The 22,631-nt window shown below is 49.9% G+C and overlaps 6 non-coding genes and 1 pseudogene across 6 annotated transcripts; 2 read left to right on the forward strand and 5 right to left on the reverse strand.

The window, feature by feature from the left end:
• Positions 1-5,444: 5,444 nt before the first annotated feature.
• LOC148631376 (U1 spliceosomal RNA) lies at positions 5,445-5,608 on the reverse strand. Its single transcript, XR_015934808.1, has one exon. It is a non-coding gene; the product is annotated as a U1 spliceosomal RNA (small nuclear RNA).
• Positions 5,609-7,406: 1,798 nt separating this feature from the next.
• LOC148631377 (5S ribosomal RNA) lies at positions 7,407-7,525 on the forward strand. The gene has a single exon (XR_015934781.1). It is a non-coding gene; the product is annotated as a 5S ribosomal RNA (ribosomal RNA).
• Positions 7,526-13,812: 6,287 nt separating this feature from the next.
• Positions 13,813-13,940, reverse strand: LOC148631378 (U1 spliceosomal RNA; annotated as a pseudogene).
• A 1,807-nt stretch (positions 13,941-15,747) lies between these two features.
• Positions 15,748-15,866, forward strand: LOC148631379 (5S ribosomal RNA). Its single transcript, XR_015934788.1, has one exon. It is a non-coding gene; the product is annotated as a 5S ribosomal RNA (ribosomal RNA).
• Positions 15,867-16,522: 656 nt separating this feature from the next.
• LOC148631380 (U1 spliceosomal RNA) lies at positions 16,523-16,686 on the reverse strand. The gene has a single exon (XR_015934818.1). It is a non-coding gene; the product is annotated as a U1 spliceosomal RNA (small nuclear RNA).
• Positions 16,687-19,854: 3,168 nt separating this feature from the next.
• LOC148631381 (U4 spliceosomal RNA) lies at positions 19,855-19,993 on the reverse strand. Its single transcript, XR_015934819.1, has one exon. It is a non-coding gene; the product is annotated as a U4 spliceosomal RNA (small nuclear RNA).
• Positions 19,994-21,369: 1,376 nt separating this feature from the next.
• On the reverse strand, positions 21,370-21,443 carry trnat-agu (transfer RNA threonine (anticodon AGU)). The gene has a single exon. It is a non-coding gene; the product is annotated as a tRNA-Thr (tRNA).
• Between the last annotated feature and the right edge of the window lie 1,188 nt (positions 21,444-22,631).

The following is a 22,631-nucleotide window of genomic DNA, read 5'->3' on the forward strand; positions in this document are numbered from 1 at the left end:
GCTGCATCCGCTGCCGCAGGTCCCACTCGTAGTCCGGTCCAGCCAGCGGTGCCGACCCGTCTCCGGGCGGCGGGCCGAAGACCAGGTCCACCGGGGTTCACATTTCCCGGCCCAGCATGAGTGAGGCCGGGGTGCACCCGGTGGATTCCTGGACCGCGGTCCTATACGCCCAGAGCGCAAGGGGGAGGTGGCGGTCCCAGTCCCGTTGGTGCCGGGACACCAGGGTGGCCAGCTGGGTGGTGAGCGTACGATTAAACCGCTCCACCAACCCGTTGCTCTGGGGATGCAGCGGTGTGGTCCGCGTCTTAGTGTTCCCCAGGCGCTGGCACACTCTGGCGAAGACCTGGGACTCGAAGTTACGCCCCTGGTCACTATGTAACTCCTCCGGCACCCCCAGCCTGGCAAACATCCCCTCCAGCAGTGCATCGGCCACCGTGGGGGCACTCTGGTCCGGGAGGGCGTAGGCCTCCGGCCACTTCATAAAATAATCCATGGCCACCAAGACGTAGAGGTTCCCGGCCTCGGTGCGCGGAAACGGGCCCAAAACGTCCACCCCCACCCACTCCATAGGAGCCCCCACCTGGTGTTGTTGGAGGGGGGCCCGAGAACGCTCGGGGGGACCCTTCTGCGCCACGCACACTGCACACGTTCGGCAGTACCGCTCCACGTCCCGGTGGCAAAGACCCCAATAAAAATGGCCTCGGAGGCGCTGCAGGGTTTTTTTACCACCAAAGTGCCCCACGCCCGGCTGGCCATGCACTGCTCGGAGCACCGCCCCGCGGAGCGACCAAGGCACCATCAGCTGCCACCGTACCTCGCCACTGGAGGGTACCCGCCACCCCCGGCGCAGCACCCCGTCCTTTACCTCCAAGGCCTCCCACAGGGCGCAGAGGGCCTTGACGGACTTTGGGTGTGGGGCGAGCTTCTCTCGCGTAGGCCGCACTCCGGCTACCACTCCCAGCATGCCCAGAGGTACTACGAGCGCCTAGGGGCGCTTCCTCCTCACCACCAGGCGAGGGCGTTACAATACATAGAATATGCATGTAAAACGAACAGATCTTATCGAGAGGGTTATCAGAATACAAAAGGTATATATTCAGTCAGTTACAAAGTGTTACACATATCAAGAGGACATACGTTCAGTATATCATTCATTTAGACCATTTCATAAATGAACCTGGTTATAACTTCTACATTAGATACTGAAAACAAGTACATAACTCTTAGGAATTAAATTGATATCAACTGGTTGGGATAACAATTGAATTCTCGAGCAGTAATGCAGTGAAGTTGAATACTCATCCAATCTCTGGGGATTCAGATCTCCTGCGGGCACAAAGAAACAGTTGCAGGCTTGTTGCTGTCCAATCCGCGCTCTCTGTCTAGGTGCCAGGCTGTGCTGTGCAGGTTGCGACGGTGCGCTGCTGATGCTCACTGACCGGCAAGTTAGTGTTGGCTTTAACTAGCAAAGTTTGTGCACAGGAGAAAAGATGACTGTGGGTCCCAGCAAGTCAAGAAGAAGACCGGTTCGTTCCTGATGAAGAGCTAGTTCTGAATAGTGATTCAACTGTCCACAGTCCCGACCTGTTCACGAGGCCTGCTGCTGGTGCTAACCTCGGGTGGATTATCTGGTTACTCTCTGGCAACCTCCGCTCTAGACTCTTAGAACAAAGGAAGTTCTGGCATTTGGACACACTGGCCGTTCCGTGGTTGTCCGGGCTGAGTCTCAGGATGGTCAGGAGGCGCGCTGTGAGAATGTCCTGCCCTTGGGAGCCTTCTGATCCTGGGCTGTCCTGCCCTGGAATTCTCCTTTGAATTCCCTTTAGAAAACTCCACAGAATTCTCTACTGAATTCCCACTGAATCTCTCAGGCTCTCTGTGTTGCCTGTTTTTACCTGAAGGAACTTCAGCTCGTTGATTGGCTGAAAGTTCCATGGGCATCAGAGTCCCACGTGGGTTACTCGGCACTCCAAGTCCCTGATTGGTTGATCAAGGTGAGATATGAGTCACTTACTCCTGACACTTAGGAATGCAGTCCAGATGTGCATCTTGCACTCCCTAGACATATAGGCGCCAATGGATGACCATTGATCATGATAGCCAGGCTTAGCTAAGTGCATCCCCCTTTGGGAGCTGTCCCTTATGAAGGGAAACCTTAAATCAGCCTGCATGAATAGTTTCTCTGTTGCTGCACCACAAAGATGAACAGAGAGATGAGGCCTAATTTGGGAAAGCTCAGAAACACTTAATTCTTTCTTATAAATAAGCCTCGCCGCTACACCGCCCAAAGCACTTCTAAAACAGGAGATTCGCGTTTGGGAATGCGCCCTGTCCTACAAATAAAACAGGTCTACGGGTCTGAAACCTGCTCCATGGAAAACAGCTCTGTTGCACTTTTGATCAAAGGGAGATTCGCTGTTCTTACTTTTTGATGACATAACACCCAAAGGGGCTTCTTTGGAGCTGGATTCCAACCAGCATCCTTAAGTTTCTTGGCGGTATCCTTTACAGTGCTCTGTTCGGTCGACAAGGGACTTAAGGGGGCAGCTTTCCTCACACATACAGTGCAATGTACTGTAGTGTTCCCGTTCATTGAATTCGCAGTTCTGCATCAGACCTCTAACTCGTTTCCTTAGCTTGGATTTAAGCCACGAAGCAGGCTTCTACTGTATAAACGTCTAGAGGAATCACAAACTATTTGAGAGGCCACCATCCCAGGGGGAACTGACAAAGTCTATCCCTAAACACCTAGCGCAGTCTCTCGAGAGACAGTCAAAAATCGCTTTCTCCGTTTGCGTTGCAAGTAAGTGAAAACGCGGTCTCAACCCAGAGCCACTTGGCAGCAGCGGCACGTAAATACCGTTACTGTTACTGCTCGATACCGACGTTAGCCTACTATACCATGTTCAGCCACCGCTAGAAAATGCACAGCTCTAGAACCGGAGCAAACGACAGGAGGGCCATCGCCGAACGGGCACACGTGTCAGACATGGAGCACGACGAGGATGGGATTCGAACCCATGCGTGCAGAGCACAATAGATTAGCAGTCCTTCGCCTTAAGCCCTCGGCCACTTCGTCGAGGGATCTGGGCTGTCCGGACATGGGTTGGCGCGCTCCAGATGATCTTTTTCTTTTTTTTCCCTCGTACTCGAGGGTCATTTTCCTGTTCCACGTGCGATTTCAACATTTTCCTTGGGAGATGTCAAGCCAGCAAGCCACTGCTGTGGTTCAGTGGCCAGTGTGGAGTTCAGTGGCCCTGTTGTACACAGAAAGCACATTGAGCTCCTTGGACATGAAAAGTTCCAGATAAAAGCCATTTGTCACCCTTTCTCTTGGTGTTGATGTTGCTATTGTATGAAAAGGTGGCAACTTGCTCAGCGAGCAGGCGGAGCACACACCGAATGCAGATGTGTCTGAGTGGTGTGTCCAAGTGGCTGCAAAAGGACAGCTCTCCTGGGGCGCCGTGGCTTAGTTGCTTAAGGCGCCTGTCTAGTAAACAGGAGACCCTGGCTCCAAATCCCAGTGGTGCCATTTTTGTTCTGTCTTCTCGAACAGAACTGGTCATTATGGACAACTGCCTACGGCTAGCCTTAATTAAATGCAAGCATTCATTTCCTGTCTTGAACGACCTGTTTTTCTTAAAATGGATGCAACTTGCAAAACATGAAATACAAACCTTGCTAATCAGAGCTCGCGTCTGGCAAAAAAAAAGAAGTCAGCAATGTTTTTTTCTTTACCCTTAACCCTGCTAATGGAGAAGAGTTAAACGACCGAGTCTATGCAGCTTAAACGGTCCGCACGTCGGGTTCTTAGCTGAAAGGGTGGTAAATCACGCTCACCCCAGTCCTTAATCTTTTAAAGAGGATACAAAATTGAACCTAGTCGCCACATCACATACATCCCGTTCAACGATAAAAAGGTAACATCTATCCTCGCTCCAGAGTCAATCTCACGTTGAGGGCATATTTTTTTTTTCACTTTACCATGAGTCGGGCTCGGCTGCACAGAGGCGAGAGCAGAGCAATGAGGTCACGGGGACAGGGGAGTCACACGCTGGCGATTTAAACACGCGGAAGAAAACTGAGGGATCCACAGTATGTGGACCCTCCGTGCGCCATCAGTCCGCACTCCGGACTCTGAATCCTGCCATCCGAGTTAAGATCTCGGCGGATCTCGGCACAGTTCCTTCTTAAAACGTAATCTGGTGAGAATTTCTAGAATCGTACTTGTATAGATGCAGCCTTTAATGTGTTGCTAGGTTAAAATTGATGACTTCTTGTATTTCAGTAGGCAACTGCCCTCTTGATTTCGGATTTAATTTCTTTATTACAGGGGCGCTTTTATGAAGACAGAGTCATGTTCAGGTACTTTGCTTGATGGAGGAAGCTCATTTCGGACTCTGTGATCTGCTCACCTGGAAAGCTCTGCTGTACTACTACAAGAGAGAAGTAGAGTCTGGAAGAAGGGACAATTTTATGATGCTTTGGAAGATAGTTTTTTTTTTCTTTGAAATCGAAATTAATCAGAATATCAGTGCAAAAGACAAACTCTTGGTTTGGTTTAAAGAGATATGGTTTTAAAACCGACAAAATGTAGAAAACAGGTGTTTCTCACTTTTGGAAAAGAATAGAAAGGGGGTAATATTTTACTAGTTGCAGTGCTGATCTCACTGGGTTACAGTCCTGCAGTGTCACACCAGGGCCAGTGGTGCAATGGATAACGTGTCTAACTACAGATCAGGAGATTGCAGGTTCGACTCTTGTCTGGCTCGGGTCGTTTTTAAACGCATCGGGCTACTCCCTAAGTAGTCTGTGCTACTTACTGCATTGTAATCGTACCCAGTAAGAGATTTCCTTCATGTAAATGAACTGCACCTGACAGCTTTAGAAAAACACCTGGGCTCAGTACGGTGCTGAGAGCTCAGCGTTGCTGTTCTAATTAGCACGCACTGCATCGGCTATGAGCCCGAACTTTTCAATTATGCAAATGAAGATGAGTCGATAAACCACTCGTTTTTCGTATAACTAGACATATATTCATTTGTTACTGATTTCATTCATTGAGCACGGATACAGTAGAGGTACAGCCATTCACTGTTTGACATGTCTGCACTGGTAAAGAACCTACAGAACCGAGCAATCAGAAAACGGGTGAAACTGTCTTTAGACTCAGCATACAGTACCAAAGCCCCCCATGACCAAATAAAGGCTAACCTCGATAATCAGCCTAAAGAACGCAGACTACAGCAAAACGACTGACTTTGAAAAGGGAATGAACGTCCGGAAGGAGTAGTGGAACTAGCTTGAGATGCTTCTCCGGACCCCTAACTAAAAGCCAGCGAGAACCAGCAGCGGCGTCCACTCCTGTCGAACCGGGATCCTTCCGCAGCCACGCAGCTCGTGGTGTCCTAACCCTCCCGTATCTGATTTTGGACCAAGCACATCAGGGGAGAGCGCGAACGCAGTCCCCCACTACCAGAAATTATGCAGTCGAGATTCCCACATTTGGGGAATTCGCAGGGGTCAGCACAGCCGGAGTGCAATGGCCGAGCCTCGCCCTGGGTGAACCTCCTTCTTGATCAAGGTATCTCCCCTGCCAGGTAAGTATGAGTTAAACAGGCCCCTGCAAGCGGCCCGCACCCACAGCACAAATCGCGCAGCCTAGGCCACCTCCTCGCCCCGCACGCCACCGCCTCCTGCTGGGCCCACTCTTTCACACACTCACACGCCACACTAACACTCAAAAGTGTGGGCAAAACGAGAAAACGAGCGCGCCGTTTCCTACACATCTGCAGTCGCTGTTGCGCATTCGCAGCATGTCCCGGGATGCAATTCGGCCTCATTTGCATAACTCCAGGCCGGCAGATCGCCACGCAAGCTCGCCTGCCACACACCGAACAAACCTTTTCAGCAATTTCCAAAAAACGGGCCTGCTCGCCTGCCCACAAGGCTCCGTCTCTTACCTGCTCTCCAGAGCCAGCTGCCTTCTGTGCTTTTCTCTCGGCACCGCTGCAGCGCACACAACTCCTGCAGCGGGAGGGGGGGAGAAAGTTCCCGCGCTCCGCCGCAGGGAAGGCTCGCTCCGTGCGCACACGTCTTTTCGATGCCAGTCCAACAAGTGCTCCGCATTAGCTGCGTCGGGGCTCCGGCGTGTCGCACCTCACCTCACCTCGCCCTGCCCCCTCCTTGAATGTCTGCCGCTGGGCATGCCCCGCTCTCCTCCGCCTTATCTTATCGCGTGTGAGCACCGACAATGGCCACAATGCCGGGGAATGGCACCTGTAAAGTGTTAATTGGGGCACAGGAACAGCCCGTCTCGTCTCGGGGGGGCCGGCTTCAGAGACAATACAGCAAACACAGCGGGGCGGGGGAAGAAGACGACACCACACATGCGGGTACATTCAGCTCCGGCGGGAACGAGACATTTGTCGGTCTTTTCAAGTGCCGAGAGCCGAGCAATCCTTCACTTGTATCGTTTCTCCCCGGTGACTAGATCTGGCCCTGCGACTCTCGACTGGGCTCACCCCCGGGGCAGCCCAGCAGGTGTGAGCCTGGCCGGCACCCGGATGGGAGATTCCACCCCGGAAAAGCTCCGGTTGCTGCTGCTCCTGCAAGAGGTGTGACTGGGACCAGTAGGGAGCGCTCACCCTGCGGGCTGTGTGGCTCTCTTACGCCCCAGCCTCCTGATGGCGACACTCTGCTGCACAAACAGGCGCCGTCCTTCGGGGGAGGCGTCAAACCGAGGTCCCGACCCTCCTTGGCCATTAGGAAACCCCAGGGCGTCTCTCAAAAAGAGACGCCGGGGGTGTCCCTCTGGTGTTAGTGCTCCCCTTTACCCATCAGTCGGGGTCTCCTCCTAATCCCCGTCTCACCTGTAACAATCAATGACGAGGCCCCCCTGTCCGTGAGATTTAGTACTCGCGCAAGAGACCGGGGGCAGAGCGCGAACGCGGTCCCCCGCCCCCCACAAAGTGCGCGCTCCGGGTTCCCTCTCGGGGCCCTGCAACACAGCGGAAGGGCAGCGAGAAGGAGCCTCTTGCTCTGACGCCGCAAGGCCACAAGAGGGCGGAGGCGCCGCGCGCCCGGCCGACGTGTTGGACCGGTGCGCTTTACGTGCTGAAATAAACACGCGAAAGCCCCGAAATGTTTCCAGAGTGCTGTGCACTGGAGGTTTTTGTCTGGTGAAGACTTGCCTGGTGCTCCTCCGTGCAGATTGTTTGTCCTCCTCCAGTGCGGGACGAGCCAACACAAGGGAGAGCATTCGCCAACATCCAGGCACGCAATGCGATTTGGAAAGCAGCTCCTTTCCAAAGAGTTGCACACGAACGATCCTTCAGTCCCGCTCGGGGGGCACGGAACCCCCGCCACACACAGCTTCAAGTAGCGAGTCAGGCGCCGGGGCTTTCGCTTACGGCCACACCACCCTGAACACGCCCGATCTCGTCTGATCTCGGAAGCTAAGCAGCGTCGGGCCTGGTTAGTACTTGGATGGGAGACTGCCTGGGAATACCAGGTGCTGTAAGCTTTTGCTCTCCCGGCCAGCAGGGGTCGCCGTTGGTGCCGTAGGCTTTGGGAGGAAAACCTGCAGGATGGAAAGGTGATCTATAGCCTCATCTCTAGAGATGTTTTGTTGCTGTGGCATGTGTGTGACCCATATTCAAAAAAAAAAACCCCGTCTGTAAAACGAATATCGAAGCTGCCTCTAAATCTGCAAATGAAGATGAGTCGATAAACCACTCGTTTTTCGTATAACTAGACATATATTCATTTGTTACCGATTTCATTCATTGAGCACGGATACAATAGAGGTACAGCCATTCACTGTTTGACATGTCTGCACTGGTACAGAACCGAGCAATCAGAAAACGGGTGAAACTGTCTTTAGACTCAGCATACAGTACCGAGGCCCCCCATGACCAAATAAAGGCTAACCTCGATAATCAGCCTAAAGAACGCAGACTACAGCAAAACGACTGACTTTGAAAAGGGAATGAACGTCCGGAAGGAGTAGTGGAACTAGCTTGAGATGCTTCTCCGGACCCCTAACTAAAAGCCAGCGAGAACCAGCAGCGGCGTCCACTCCTGTCGAACCGGGATCCTTCCGCAGCCACGCAGCTCGTGGTGTCCTAACCCTCCCGTATCTGATTTTGGACCAAGCACATCAGGGGAGAGCGCGAACGCAGTCCCCCACTACCAGAAATTATGCAGTCGAGATTCCCACATTTGGGGATGAAGAAAGATGTGAAGACGGGGGTTTGAATTTAATCTTTTCTGTAGGGGGTTTAGACTTCCAAGTCACAAGCAGGGGTTTATGGCAGGAAAGGGGGGTAACTGATAAGGATTGCAGATGCCAGCTAGGAACCCCCCTGGGTGTAATGTTAAACTGACCATTTGCCCAGAACATCGTAAACTGGCCAAATACCATGAACCCCCCTCTTTACCATCGGACCGAGTGACGTCAGAAACGGAGAAGAAAACTGTATATAACCCAAAAGTTTGTAACAGTACGGGGAACAATACTTCGGTTTTGTTGTTTCTTGCGAGAAACAAGACTTCGGCTTTATTGTTCCTTGCATGCAATAAACTCATCTGTTTTACTTCATCTCGGGATCAAGAACCTTGTTTCTTCTGTTACAACAAATTTGGCGTAGTCGGCAGGATGCTCCAGAAGGCGCAGAACTTCCCATCGGCAGGAGAGACGGTCAGCGCGCACATAACTAAGAGGTAAGGACTCCTCTTTTATTTAAAAGTCCCGACTCTCTCTAACCGATTGGGAAATCTCTGCTCCCTGCGAGAATCGCCCGAGATGACGGAGTAAACGTGAGTTTCTGAATTCCTCTGGCCCGGGGAAGGCACCGGTGTATGTAATGGGTTGTTTGCTGTAAGCCCAGAATTTGGTCTGGCAGGGGTTCCGCGGTATTGTGTACAGGCGTTCGAAGCTGGTGTATGCCTTAATTGCGCGTGGAGTTTTGAACGGGTTTTGGACCCTTACCGTGAAGTCAGGACTGGTGTGGGTCTTAATTGCACCCGGAGTTCTGAAGGTCAGAACTGGTTTGGGTCTTAATTGCACCCGGAGTTCTGATGCTCTGAATCGGTGTGGGCCTTAATTGCGCCCGGGGTTCTAGAGCAAGTGGTGCATTAAATGCACGTAGTTCAGGACTGGTGTGGGTCTTAGTTGCACCCGGAGTTCTGAAGGTCAGAACTGGTGTGGGTCTTAATTGCACCCGGAGTTCTGTGGCTCGGGATCGGTGTGGGCCTTAATTGCGCCCGGGGTTCTGGAGCTGAGTGGTGCATTAAATGCACGTATAATCCAGGATTGGTGTGGGCTTTAATTACGCCCGGGGTCCTGAGATTAGCTACGCCTTGATCGTGCACAGATTGGCGTGGCGTGGTTTTTTTTTTGTTTTAAAGGAAACAGGAGTAGAAGAGATATATGTATTTATGTTTTTGGTGTTTTCCTTGTTTGTGAAATACATATACACACGCACGACACTAACATAAACACACCTCATAATAAAAGAGCAAAGCATTAAGTAGCAGGATTTTAAGGACGTTGAGACCCGAGAATCGCCCTGATTGAGCTCAGTGCGTAAGTCCACCCCGGGGCAAAAGCAGCGATGCTGGCGTTCTGGGGATGGTGAATTACTGATCAAGAAAGGGGGTTTTCGAGGTCTCGTTTCTTACCTGTGAACAGTGCGGTGTAAGTCCTCTCTAAAGTCTCGGAGAGGCATTTAGATCTGGAGGTAACAGATGCCCTTAGCTGAATGAGTGCAGGAATGCACAGGTTTTTCCAAGTGAAAACATCCCCCTACTGAATGAGCTGTTACCTCACACACGACAAAAGTAAATCTTAAAGAGACCGAACATGTGCGCTAACTGATGGTTTGAGAAAGTGGTGGAAGGGTCCGTTTAAATATCGGAAAAGTGTAAGTTGACGGAAAAGAAGGAGAAAAATATGGAAAAAGCTGAGCTTGTCAGAGGGAATTTGGGGCGAAGACGCCTGTAAAGAAAGCATATGAGTATTGATTGGCAAAAGCACAAGCATGTAGCTCCCACCCTGGTGCACGGCCGGCACCAGTAGTGGCAGATACATGACGAAAAAGAAAGAAATTGGGATGTGACTTAAAAGTGTGTTTACGGGGAAAATAAAAACCCGGAAGAAAATATACTTTACTCGCTACGAAAGAGTATAGGAAAAAAAGCTAGAAGAGGCAGTACAGGAGAATGAGAAACTAAAGAAGGAATTAACTCCTGGTCACGCTGCACTGGTTAATGTGCTGCAGCCGGCGACTAAGTTATGTCCTGCTCTCCCACAGGGGAACAAACAGGCAGGAAACGAAAATAATTGGGATCAATTCCCTCAGTGGCCATATGGAGAAGGGGGGTCTGATTGGGATAACACTTGGTATGAGTGTGATATAGACGGATCAGGGTCTCCCCTGTTAGAGGGAGGGCGCCCGCAGGTCTGTACTCTCACTCGAAGTGGGAAAGGACTTGATGTAGCAGGGGCTGGTGCCGTTGATGACAGCGCCACTCTAACACTGTCTCGCACCCCGTCGAGGGGGTCTGCAATCGCACCTACCTTCCCTGATTTCCCCCATACGATCAAATCCAAAACCGTAAGATATTGACCGGTGGGCTAAAGTACCGCACCCGAAATTAGAAATGCAGCGAACCTGGAGTGTGCTTCAGGAATTAAAAGGATTCATGTAGAAGTAAAACAAGAATACAGCACATTGTATTACGAAGAGAAAAATATATTCTCGATGTGTATGTGTGTTTTATGAATTTGTGTGCCGGCATGTATGTGTGTAACTGTGAGTTTTGGTATACTAAATGACGGTGTGAGTGTGTTTAGCCAGCGGGACTGGCTAGAGACGTAACTACAGAGACTTGACGAAAATCAACTTAAGGAGATTGGAAAATATAAGAGCGTCTGAAACGTATAAGTACAGTACAGGTGGACGTAAAAGTAGTTAAACAGTTTTTGTATTATTATAAATTATTATAAATTGTAATTTATACAATTAGTTGCAATAGTGGAAACAATTTGGTTTTATTCGAATGTCTCGAAACCAGACATGCTGAAACGCTGTAGGTTTAGAATCGAGACTGGGGAGAATAACGTCTTGTGAGAAAATCTGTTTACCTAACGATTAGATCCTGTAAATCCCTTGTAGCCTCCCTAAGTCTGTCCCAGTCCAGTGGATAAAAATGTACTGTTAATGGAGTGGTGGTTTCTCTGTTAGGGGATACTGGAGCACTACTGTCATGCTTGTTTCACTCCTCTGTTCAACAGTGTACTATAGAGCAATGTATAGGGGAAGATGGCAGGAGGCCACAGGAGTATTGGGACAGCAAGTTTTACTTGCCGAGTACCAGATTTTAATGGGTGGTTTTATTCCAGATCTATTGGGTTGGAATATTATGCATTACAAAGAATGACTATGCAGAACAGGGTATCACGTGGCTTCAACTGGCTGTGATCACTCAGTATGTTGATGGTATTCTGAGTGCTTCCCCTGACAAGGAAACCCACAAGTCTGAGTTGCTTCAGCTTTAGAGTGTCTAATAGAAGCAGTTATGATAAGGCCCTTTTGTGTCTAGCATTGTGAAATTTTAACAGGGCCTGGGTGCAATGTTTTTTACAGGGTGAGCACAACTCTTAACAGATCTGCTTAAGGGGGGAGTGCAGTACAAGGACAAGATTGCCTTGGTTCCCGCAGCAAAAGCCACCTGTAATAATTTGAAACAAGTTCTCTTACAGGTGCTGAGACTGGGGTTTCCTCAGATGGATCAACCATTCCTTTGTATTATTGCAAGTTGCTGACAGAGGCCGCCCAAGGAGCCCGTGAGCAGGTCCTGGAGGCGTGGGGACCACCACCTGAAGGAGGGCACGACCTCATCCCAGGAGAGTGGGTGTGGATCAGGAAATTTCCTTCACAGGTTCTCCAGCCCAGGTGGGACGGACCCTACCAGATCCTGTTGACAACCGAGTCTGCGGTTCGAGTGGAAGGAAAAGATCGCTGGATCCACGCGTCACACTGCCGACGAGCCTCATCCCCGGACCCAGAATGAAATCATTTCTGTCAATAATGATAATTGTTGCTGTAGAACTATGTTCCGCAGGGATTAATGATCATCTCTCCCACAAAGGAGAACATGGAATTAATTCCTTTTTAGGCCTCTCCTATCTGACAGCTAAGAAAACCAACCAAAGTGCCTGCTGGGTGTGTGCCGCATTACCCAAATATGTACAGGGAGGACTTCCTATGGGGGCCATTCCTTGGCGTCTCGAGGAAGTCATAGGCATGATCATTTGGAGGGATAATTTAGGAGATTTTAATATGACAAACTATGGGGGTTGCCATAACACGACTTTAACCTGCACAACATTACAATATCTACAGGAGCGAGGCTTAGAGCCCACGAGTTTCACAGGCTCTTACGCTCCTAAATATAACAGAAGCCATACACCACCATACCTGACTCTAAATAAGGAACGTGAGGGAAACATATGTTTTCAGCACACTAATGGTCTGCACTTGGTTGGATGGAGTCGTTGCAACCTTACCATCGCTGCAAATATATCCACCTCTACCTTCCAAATTCCAGGATGGGATCGGCACACCCCACAATTCGGTATAAGTTTCTTATTTTCAGAGGCATGGGGAGCGCCAAACGGAACATATTTCATTTGTGGAAAACGAGCCTACCCATGGTTGCCAGCCCAGTGGTCTGGCTCATGTTATTTAGGATATGTGGTTCCTCATATCCGTGTTCAAACCCACACCCCCTTCGGACCTAACCACAGACCACAAAGAAAATTGGCTGATTGGGAATATTATTTAGGTATAATATTTCCACAAGCCGGCATGAACTTTCTGAGTCGAGAGTTAATTCAAATGGCTTCGACTTTAGAAGAATTAGCAAATTCTACCTCATCTAGTCTGAAGGCTGTTAATGATGAGATGGTAGCCCTCAGAACAGTGGCCATGCAGAACCGACTAGCTTTAGATTATGTACTGGCGGCCCAAGGAGGAACTTGTGCAGTAATTGGCACTGAATGCTGCACATATATCCCTGATAATTCTGAGCACATCTCAGATCTGGCCCAACACATTTACAATGAGGGACAGAAATATCAGGACTATTATACTGAAAATTGGGGAATTGGATCTTGGGTAAAGTCTGTGTTTGGGGCCTGGGGCGGAACTTTTTTACAGTGTTTATTTGTAGGAATAGTATTGTTTATATGTATAATTGTAATCATCACGTGCACAAAAACATGTATCACATCTTGCCATAACCGTGGAACGTACAATGTCATGGCAATACATACCTGTTCGCCAAGAAAGGAAAGATCTGCCCTGACATTGTATGTATAAAAATAGGCTACACTGACGTATGCCATATTTTATAAGGGGGGAATGAAGAAAGATGTGAAGACGGGGGTTTGAATTTAATCTTTTCTGTAGGGGGTTTAGACTTCCAAGTCACAAGCAGGGGTTTATGGCAGGAAAGGGGGGTAACTGATAAGGATTGCAGATGCCAGCTAGGAACCCCCCTGGGTGTAATGTTAAACTGACCATTTGCCCAGAACATCGTAAACTGGCCAAATACCATGAACCCCCCTCTTTACCATCGGACCGAGTGACGTCAGAAACGGAGAAGAAAACTGTATATAACCCAAAAGTTTGTAACAGTACGGGGAACAATACTTCGGTTTTGTTGTTTCTTGCGAGAAACAAGACTTCGGCTTTATTGTTCCTTGCATGCAATAAACTCATCTGTTTTACTTCATCTCGGGATCAAGAACCTTGTTTCTTCTGTTACAACAGGGAATTCGCAGGGGTCAGCACAGCCGGAGTGCAATGGCCGAGCCTCGCCATGGGTGAACCTCCTTCTTGATCAAGGTATCTCCCCTGCCAGGTAAGTATGAGTTAAACAGGCCCCTGCAAGCGGCCCGCACCCACAGCACAAATCGCGCAGCCTAGGCCACCTCCTCGCCCCGCACGCCACCGCCTCCTGCTGGGCCCACTCTTTCACACACTCACACGCCACACTAACACTCAAAAGTGTGGGCAAAACGAGAAAACGAGCGCGCCGTTTCCTACACATCTGCAGTCGCCGTTGCGCATTCGCAGCATGTCCCGGGATGCAATTCGGCCTCATTTGCATAACTCCAGACCGGCAGATCGCCACGCAAGCTCGCGACGTGCGCCTGCCACACACCGAACAAACCTTTTCAGCAATTTCCAAAAAACGGGCCTGCTCGCCTGCCCACAAGGCTCCGTCTCTTACCTGCTCTCCAGAGCCTGCTGCCTTCTGTGCTTTTCTCTCGGCACCGCTGCAGCGCACACAACTCCTGCAGCGGGAGGGGGGGAGAAAGTTCCCGCGCTCCGCCGCAGGGAAGGCTCGCTCCGTGCGCACACGTCCTTTCGATGCCAGTCCAACAAGTGCTCCGCATTAGCTGCGTCGGGGCTCCGGCGTGTCGCACCTCACCTCACCTCGCACTGCCCCCTCCTTGAATGTCTGCCGCTGGGCATGCCCCGCTCTCCTCCGCCTTATCTTATCGCGTGTGAGCACCGACAATGGCCACAATGCCGGGGAATGGCACCTGTAAAGTGTTAATTGGGGCACAGGAACAGCCCGTCTCGTCTCGGGGGGGCCGGCTTCAGAGACAATACAGCAAACACAGCGGGGCGGGGGAAGAAGACGACACCACACATGCGGGTACATTCAGCTCCGGCGGGAACGAGACATTTGTCGGTCTTTTCAAGTGCCGAGAGCCGAGCAATCCTTCACTTGTATCGTTTCTCCCCGGTGACTAGATCTGGCCCTGCGACTCTCGACTGGGCTCACCCCCGGGGCAGCCCAGCAGGTGTGAGCCTGGCCGGCACCCGGATGGGAGATTCCACCCCGGAAAAGCTCCGGTTGCTGCTGCTCCTGCAAGAGGTGTGACTGGGACCAGTAGGGAGCGCTCACCCTGCGGGCTGTGTGGCTCTCTTACGCCCCAGCCTCCTGATGGCGACACTCTGCTGCACAAACAGGCGCCGTCCTTCGGGGGAGGCGTCAAACCGAGGTCCCGACCCTCCTTGGCCATTAGGAAACCCCAGGGCGTCTCTCAAAAAGAGACGCCGGGGGTGTCCCTCTGGTGTTAGTGCTCCCCTTTACCCATCAGTCGGGGTCTCCTCCTAATCCCCGTCTCACCTGTAACAATCAATGACGAGGCCCCCCTGTCCGTGAGATTTAGTACTCGCGCAAGAGACCGGGGGCAGAGCGCGAACGCGGTCCCCCGCCCCCCACAAAGTGCGCGCTCCGGGTTCCCTCTCGGGGCCCTGCAACACAGCGGAAGGGCAGCGAGAAGGAGCCTCTTGCTCTGACGCCGCAAGGCCACAAGAGGGCGGAGGCGCCGCGCGCCCGGCCGACGTGTTGGACCGGTGCGCTTTACGTGCTGAAATAAACACGCGAAAGCCCCGAAATGTTTCCAGAGTGCTGTGCACTGGAGGTTTTTGTCTGGTGAAGACTTGCCTGGTGCTCCTCCGTGCAGATTGTTTGTCCTCCTCCAGTGCGGGACGAGCCAACACAAGGGAGCGCATTCGCCAACATCCAGGCACGCAATGCGATTTGGAAAGCAGCTCCTTTCCAAAGAGTTGCACACGAACGATCCTTCAGTCCCGCTCGGGGGGCACGGAACCCCCGCCACACACAGCTTCAAGTAGCGAGTCAGGCGCCGGGGCTTTCGCTTACGGCCACGCCACCCTGAACACGCCCGATCTCGTCTGATCTCGGAAGCTAAGCAGCGTCGGGCCTGGTTAGTACTTGGATGGGAGACTTCCTGGGAATACCAGGTGCTGTAAGCTTTTGCTCTCCCGGCCAGCAGGGGTCGCCGTTGGTGCCGTAGGCTTTGGGAGGAAAACCTGCAGGATGGAAAGGTGATCTATAGCCTCATCTCTAGAGATGTTTTGCTGCTGTGGCATGTGTGTGACCCATATTCAAAAAAAATATTATGTAATATTTTGTAATAATATATCTGTAAAACGAATATCGAAGCTGCCTCTAAATCTGCAAATGAAGATGAGTCGATAAACCACTCGTTTTTCGTATAACTAGACATATATTCATTTGTTACCGATTTCATTCATTGAGCACGGATACAATAGAGGTACAGCCATTCACTGTTTGACATGTCTGCACTGGTACAGAACCGAGCAATCAGAAAACGGGTGAAACTGTCTTTAGACTCAGCATACAGTACCGAGGCCCCCCATGACCAAATAAAGGCTAACCTCGATAATCAGCCTAAAGAACGCAGACTACAGCAAAACGACTGACTTTGAAAAGGGAATGAACGTCCGGAAGGAGTAGTGGAACAAGCTTGAGATGCTTCTCCGGACCCCTAACTAAAAGCCAGCGAGAACCAGCAGCGGCGTCCACTCCTGTCGAACCGGGATCCTTCCGCAGCCACGCAGCTCGTGGTGTCCTAACCCTCCCGTATCTGATTTTGGACCAAGCACATCAGGGGAGAGCGCGAACGCAGTCCCCCACTACCAGAAATTATGCAGTCGAGATTCCCACATTTGGGGAATTCGCAGGGGTCAGCACAGCCGGAGTGCAATGGCCAAACCTCGCCCTGGGTGAACCTCCTTCTTGATCAAGGTATCTCCCCTGCCAGGTAAGTATGAGTTAAACAGGCCCCTGCAAGCGGCCCGCACCCACAGCACAAATCGCGCAGCCTAGGCCACCTCCTCGCCCCGCACGCCACCGCGTCCTGCTGGGCCCACTCTTTCACACACTCACACGCCACACTAACACTCAAAAGTGTGGGCAAAACGAGAAAACGAGCGCGCCGTTTCCTACACATCTGCAGTCGCCGTTGCGCATTCGCAGCATGTCCCGAGATGCAATTCGGCCTCATTTGCATAACTCCAGACCGGCAGATCGCCACGCAAGCTCGCGACGTGCGCCTGCCACACACCGAACAAACCTTTTCAGCAATTTCCAAAAAACGGGCCTGCTCGCCTGCCCACAAGGCTCCGTCTCTTACCTGCTCTCCAGAGCCTGCTGCCTTCTGTGCTTTTCTCTCAGGGCTGGCCATTATCCCCCTTGTTATTCGTTTTGGCTATGGAGCCCTTAGCCTGTGCCTTGCGCCAGGATCAGGCCATTAATGGGATACCAGTACCTGGAAGTGGGGGAGGAGAGGTAAAGACATCTCTATACATGGATGACGTCACCCTGCTCCTCTCTGACAATGCCTCAATTAGTAGAGCTCTGCAGTGCTGTGATCGGTTCTCTTTGGCTTCCTCTGCAAAAATTAACAAATCAAAGAGCGAGATTTTTTATCAGAACTGGAGGGAGCGAAAAGAAGGACATGATCTCAGGCTGCAAGAGAAGAGAATTAAGGTCCTGGGGGTGTATTTTGGAGAAGAGATGGGAACAGTAAATTGGCAGAACAAATTGCCAATCTTAAACAAAAAACTGATGCAATGGAAGAACCGAGACCTCACCATGACAGGGAAGGTGCTGGTCATCAAAGCCAAGCTCTTGCCTGTCTTGAATTTTCTGGCTTCTACCTTCCCAATCCCACACCGTGTTGCGGCGGTGCTGAGGAGATTGATGTTTCAATTTCTATGGGGTGTGAAGCAGGAAAGACTCAGAAGGGAAATAATGTACAGGCCGCTACCCTCAGGGGGGAAGTCTGTCCCAGATATTGCTACGAAGCTGCTGTGCATTTTCCTGGCCTCTGTGCTGAGAGGCTTTGCAACAGCACCTGCAGCGCGTACCTGGACTTATTTTTCCAGGCTCTGGGTAGGTAGGGAGGTGTTCAGAGTGTGGGGTGTCAGACCCAAGCTGGATGTCCCACTCTCTGACACATGCCCTGCAATTTATGGGACAGTTAAAAGTTTTCTAAGATCTCACACAATTGGCCATATTCCCCTCCGAGATGTCAGCGTCCAAAAACTGGAAGATTTCTTTGCACCCCAGAACAATAGGCAGACCCCTGTGGGCATTTTAACATCAGCCCAAACAAGGAAGGTGTGGAAACACACATCCTCTAAGTTTCTGTGCAACATTCACAGAGATTTAGCCTGGAGTGTCATCCACCAGTGCTTACCGGTACGAACTTCCTTGTACCGTATGGTCCTCACACCCAGCCCTCGCTGCGTTAGGGTGGGCTGCAGCGAGGAGGAGACTGTGACCCATCTCCTGTGGTCCTGCTTTTTTGCTAAGGCCTTCTGGGCACAGTTTGAAGATTGGTTGCAGGCTCTCTCGCCCCAATTTACCCTGACCGCTGCTTTCGTCATATACGGCATCTCTCCTGTCAAACTTCCTCCTGACGTGTTTGACAGGATCTGGGCCGTGGTGAACAGTGGGAAAGACGCCCTGTGGAGAGTGAGGAACATGGGGCTGTTCAAAGGCATCAAGATCCCAGTCAAGGCTGCAGGTAGCCTGGCCCTGTTCATCACCCGAGAGAACTATTACCTCAGAGATCTGTGGAGAGAAGGGAGGGAGGAAGCAGAAAATCTGTGGGAAATAGAGGGCATAGGTCAATATCTCAAGAAACTGTGAAAAACACTATCATGTTTAAGTAAAGAATGTGATTTGCTTCAGAAAAAAGAAATTGTTGCTATGTAACTCGTACCGTGTCAAAATGTAATAAGATGTGATCATATATACTGTTTTAAGTATGTATATTAATGTAAAGCATTTGTGATGCCCTGTATTTTATTGTGAAAAGGAAATAAAAGTTCTTAAAAATCGAAATCGCTGGAGGAAACAGTCCATCTGGCCATGAAACTCATTTGAACGTCTAGCTACAGCAACTAACAATATCATGATTTATTCAGGATGTGTGGAATCAGCACGTCCCGGAGACAGCTTCCGAAATCGTGAGCATTCTCTGGTGGTGTCCTGCAGGGCACCTGTGGGCGTGCATTGGTGGTATAGTGTTGAGCATAGCTGCCTTCCAAGCAGTTGACCTGGGTTCGATTCCTGGCCAACGCAGTGGCAATTGGTTTCAAATGCTGTCATGAGCCTTGGATTATGACTAGCAAAGCGAAGCCTTTTGAAAGAGCTAAAGCACTGCAAAACGGAATTGAAGGAGAATCTTACAGGGGATTCTGAGCGGTGTCTGCATACACGCAGTCCGATACGGGTGCTGAAAGCTTGAGCTACTCTCAATGTCATGCTGCCTTTCCCCGGAGTAAATCTGTTACATTGAAGGAATGCTTCTCGCAGGTTCAAAAGGGACCCTTGTTAATTGGAGAAATCAATGATTTCTAATGAATTCTGTATGTGTTAAAAGACAGCTATACACAGAAAACATGCAGGACACTGCCCATGATGTTTCCCGAGCCGAAACACAGTGCGTTTTTCCAAGCCATCTGACAAAGCTCGCCCACTGAAAACTGCAGCAGATCGTGTAAAGACCTTCAACTTTGTAACTACTGCACGCACAGGAAGCACAATAAATTCCTCTTTTCAAACTGTCAAAGGTTTGCTTTGCAAACGCTGCAGGACATCGCACAATCTCTTTTGAACGGGGACAAACGATTTCTTATGGGGCGCAGTAAGTACAGACGTTTAAAAAGCTCCACTCATGCCGACGATGCAGCATGAAGAAGCGCAACCTAACGTTTGACAGACAAAAGCCGGGCGCCGCTACGAGCAATATGAAATCAAACTGACAGCACACGGCGTTTCGCGCTGACTCAAAAGTGATCTCGACAGACGCTGTTCTCTGCATAACGCTGAAAGAGATAAAGAGCGTTTCTGTTGAGACGTAACAAGCTCGTTTCTTTCTACCATGATGTCACCATGACAAAATCTGTCTTTAAACACCTTGCTCAGTCTCTGACGAGACTGTCAAAAATTGCTTTCGCCGATTGTATTGCAAACCAGCGGAAGCGGGGTATTGGGAAAAGTTTTCAACTAGCAACAATCGTGCGTGCTAATTAGAACAGCAACGCTGAGCTCTCAGCACCGTACTGAGCCCAGGTGTTATTCTAAAGCTGTCAGGTGCAGTTCATTTATATGAAGGAAATCTCTTACTTGGTACGATTACAATGCAGTAAGTAGCACAGGCTACTTGGGGAATAGCCCGATGTGTTTTAAAACGACCCGAGCCAGGTAGGAGTCGAACCTACAATCTCCTAATCCGTAGTCAGATGCATTATGCATTGCGCCACTGTCCCTGGTGTGACACTACAGGACTGTAACCCAGTGATCTCAGCCCTGCAACTAGTAAAATATTACCCCCGGTCCATTCTTTTCCAAAAGTGAGAAACACCTGTTTTCTACATTTTGTCTGTTTTAAAACCATATCTCTTTGAACCAAACCAAGAGTTTGTCTTTTGCACTGATATTCTGATTCATTTCGATTTCAAAGAAAAAAAAGCATTACCTTCCAAAGCATCATAAAATTGTCCCTTCTTCCAGACTCTACTTCTCTCTTGTAGTAGTACAGTAGACCTTTCCAGGTGAGCAGATCACAGAGTCCGAAATGAGCTTCCTCCATCAAGCAAAGTACCTGAACATGACTCTGTCTTCATAAAAGCGCCCCTGTAATAAAGAAATTAAATCCGAAATCAAGAGGGCAGTTGCCTACTGAAGTTCAAGAAGTCATCAATTTTAACCTAGCAACACATTAAAGGCTGCATCTATACAAGTACGATTCTAGAAATGCTCACCAGATTACGTTTTAAGAAGGAACTGCGCCTCAGGTTCCGCCGAGATCTTAACTCGGATGGCAGGATTCAGAGTCCGGAGTGCGGACTGATGGCGCACGGAGGGTCCACATACTGTGGATCCCTCAGTGATCTTCCGCGTATTCAAACCGCCAGCATGTGACTCCCCTGTCCCCGTGACCTCATTGCTCTGCTCTCTCCTCTGTGCAGCCGAGCCCGACTCATGGTAAAGTGGAAAAAAATATGCCCTCAACGTGAGATTTACTCTGGACGAGGATAGATGTTACCTTTTTATCGTTGAATAGGATGTATGTGATGTGGCGACTAGGTTCAATTTTGTATCCTCTTTAAAAGATTAAGGACTGGGGTGAGCGTGATTTACCACCCTTTCAGCTAAGGACCCGACATGCGCACCGTTTAAGCTGCATAGACTCGGTTGATTAACTCTTCTCCATTAGCAGGGTTAAGGTTAAAGAAAAAAAACATTGCTGACTTCTTTTTTTTTTGCCAGCCGCTAGCGCTGATTAGCAAGGTTTGTATTTCATGTTTTGCAAGTTGCATCCATTTTAAGAAAAACAAGTCGCGTTAAAGACAGGAAATGAATACTTGCATTTAATTAAGTCTAGCCGTAGGCGGTTGTCCATAATGACCAGTACTGTTCGAGAAGACAGAACAAAGAAGGCACCGCTGGGATTCGGACCCAGGATCTCCTGTTTACTAGACAGGCGCTTTAACCAACTAAGCCACGGCGCCCCAGGAGTGTTGTCCTTTTGCAGCCACTTGGACACACCTTTAGAAAAACATTTTGTTAACAGGCATTCTGCCTCAGCCTAAACACCTATAGCTTGCAAAGTGCATGCTATTAGACAGGCACCTCTGCAAGACCTTAAGAGTCTCTTAAACTAGTGATAGTAAGGTGTTCCCAACGGGTGATGTTCGGCTTTCAAATCATCTCTCCGTGGAAGCGCCGAGATGCAGCTGTTTAAGGCTTAGAAGCAGCTGACTGTTTCACTACCTAGCTGATCACTGTCAGTCAGGGAGCTCAGAGGTGAAAAGCCTGTCTGAGAGACAATTCGCCGTCGATCAGTTCAATATGTTCCGTACCAGCTCGGCGCACCTGAGATCATCTTGGTAGCCGTGTAGCTCATATAGGTGAGAGCGTGTGTGTGTACCACCGTGATTGGATGCCGGCCCTTCTCAGGTCACAGTAAACCTTCTGCTCAAAAAAAGTGAGGTTTTATTTAATCTCTGACCAAGGGAAACGTTTCATTTTTTCAAAGAAATGTTTGTTAAAAAATAAAGTCATAGTTCAATGGGCTTCAATCATAGACCGTGTGATATGGAAGTCAGGAACCTAACCCACAGCACCACCAGCACAGTCACGTGCTGAGTGCTGAAAAAGCACTACAGAAACATTATCGACAGACAATGTACAGCGTGTACTATTCTTGTGTTGCGGTACATGAATATAATTATATCGTTATTAATTTCTAATTTATAACTTTATTAACTTTATAAATTTATAAATTAACTTTATAAATTTATTAACGTTATTAATTAATTTCACGACGCACAGACAGGGCACGGGGAGCCGCCGCCTGCAAACACAGCTCCAGGCAGGACTCCACTCCGCAGGAGCCGCAGAGCAGAGGAGATGGGGGCAGCTTAGCTCCTGTGCAGAGACCTGAGCTGCTGTTGCTGCAGACACTGTCTTTTCTGCACTCGGGGTAGGAGTGAATGTTGAGTTGCCCTTAGAAATGAAGCAGAGCACTTCAACGGCACGGGTGTGTGTGTGTGCGCCCTGGTGATTCTGGGAGACAGATTGAACCTGGGCTAAAAGAGAGGGGGCTTAGCCCTCTTCCATTTGCTAGTTCAAAGTTGTACAACCCATTTGTATCTGCTAGGCGGCGCAGTCGTCGTGCACAAAGAACGCTTTGAAAA

The sequence above is a fragment of the Lepisosteus platostomus genome, unplaced genomic scaffold (genome assembly GCF_059453375.1).
Source record: "Lepisosteus platostomus isolate fLepPlt1 unplaced genomic scaffold, fLepPlt1.hap1 Scaffold_78_H1, whole genome shotgun sequence".
Lineage (NCBI taxonomy): Eukaryota > Metazoa > Chordata > Actinopteri > Semionotiformes > Lepisosteidae > Lepisosteus > Lepisosteus platostomus.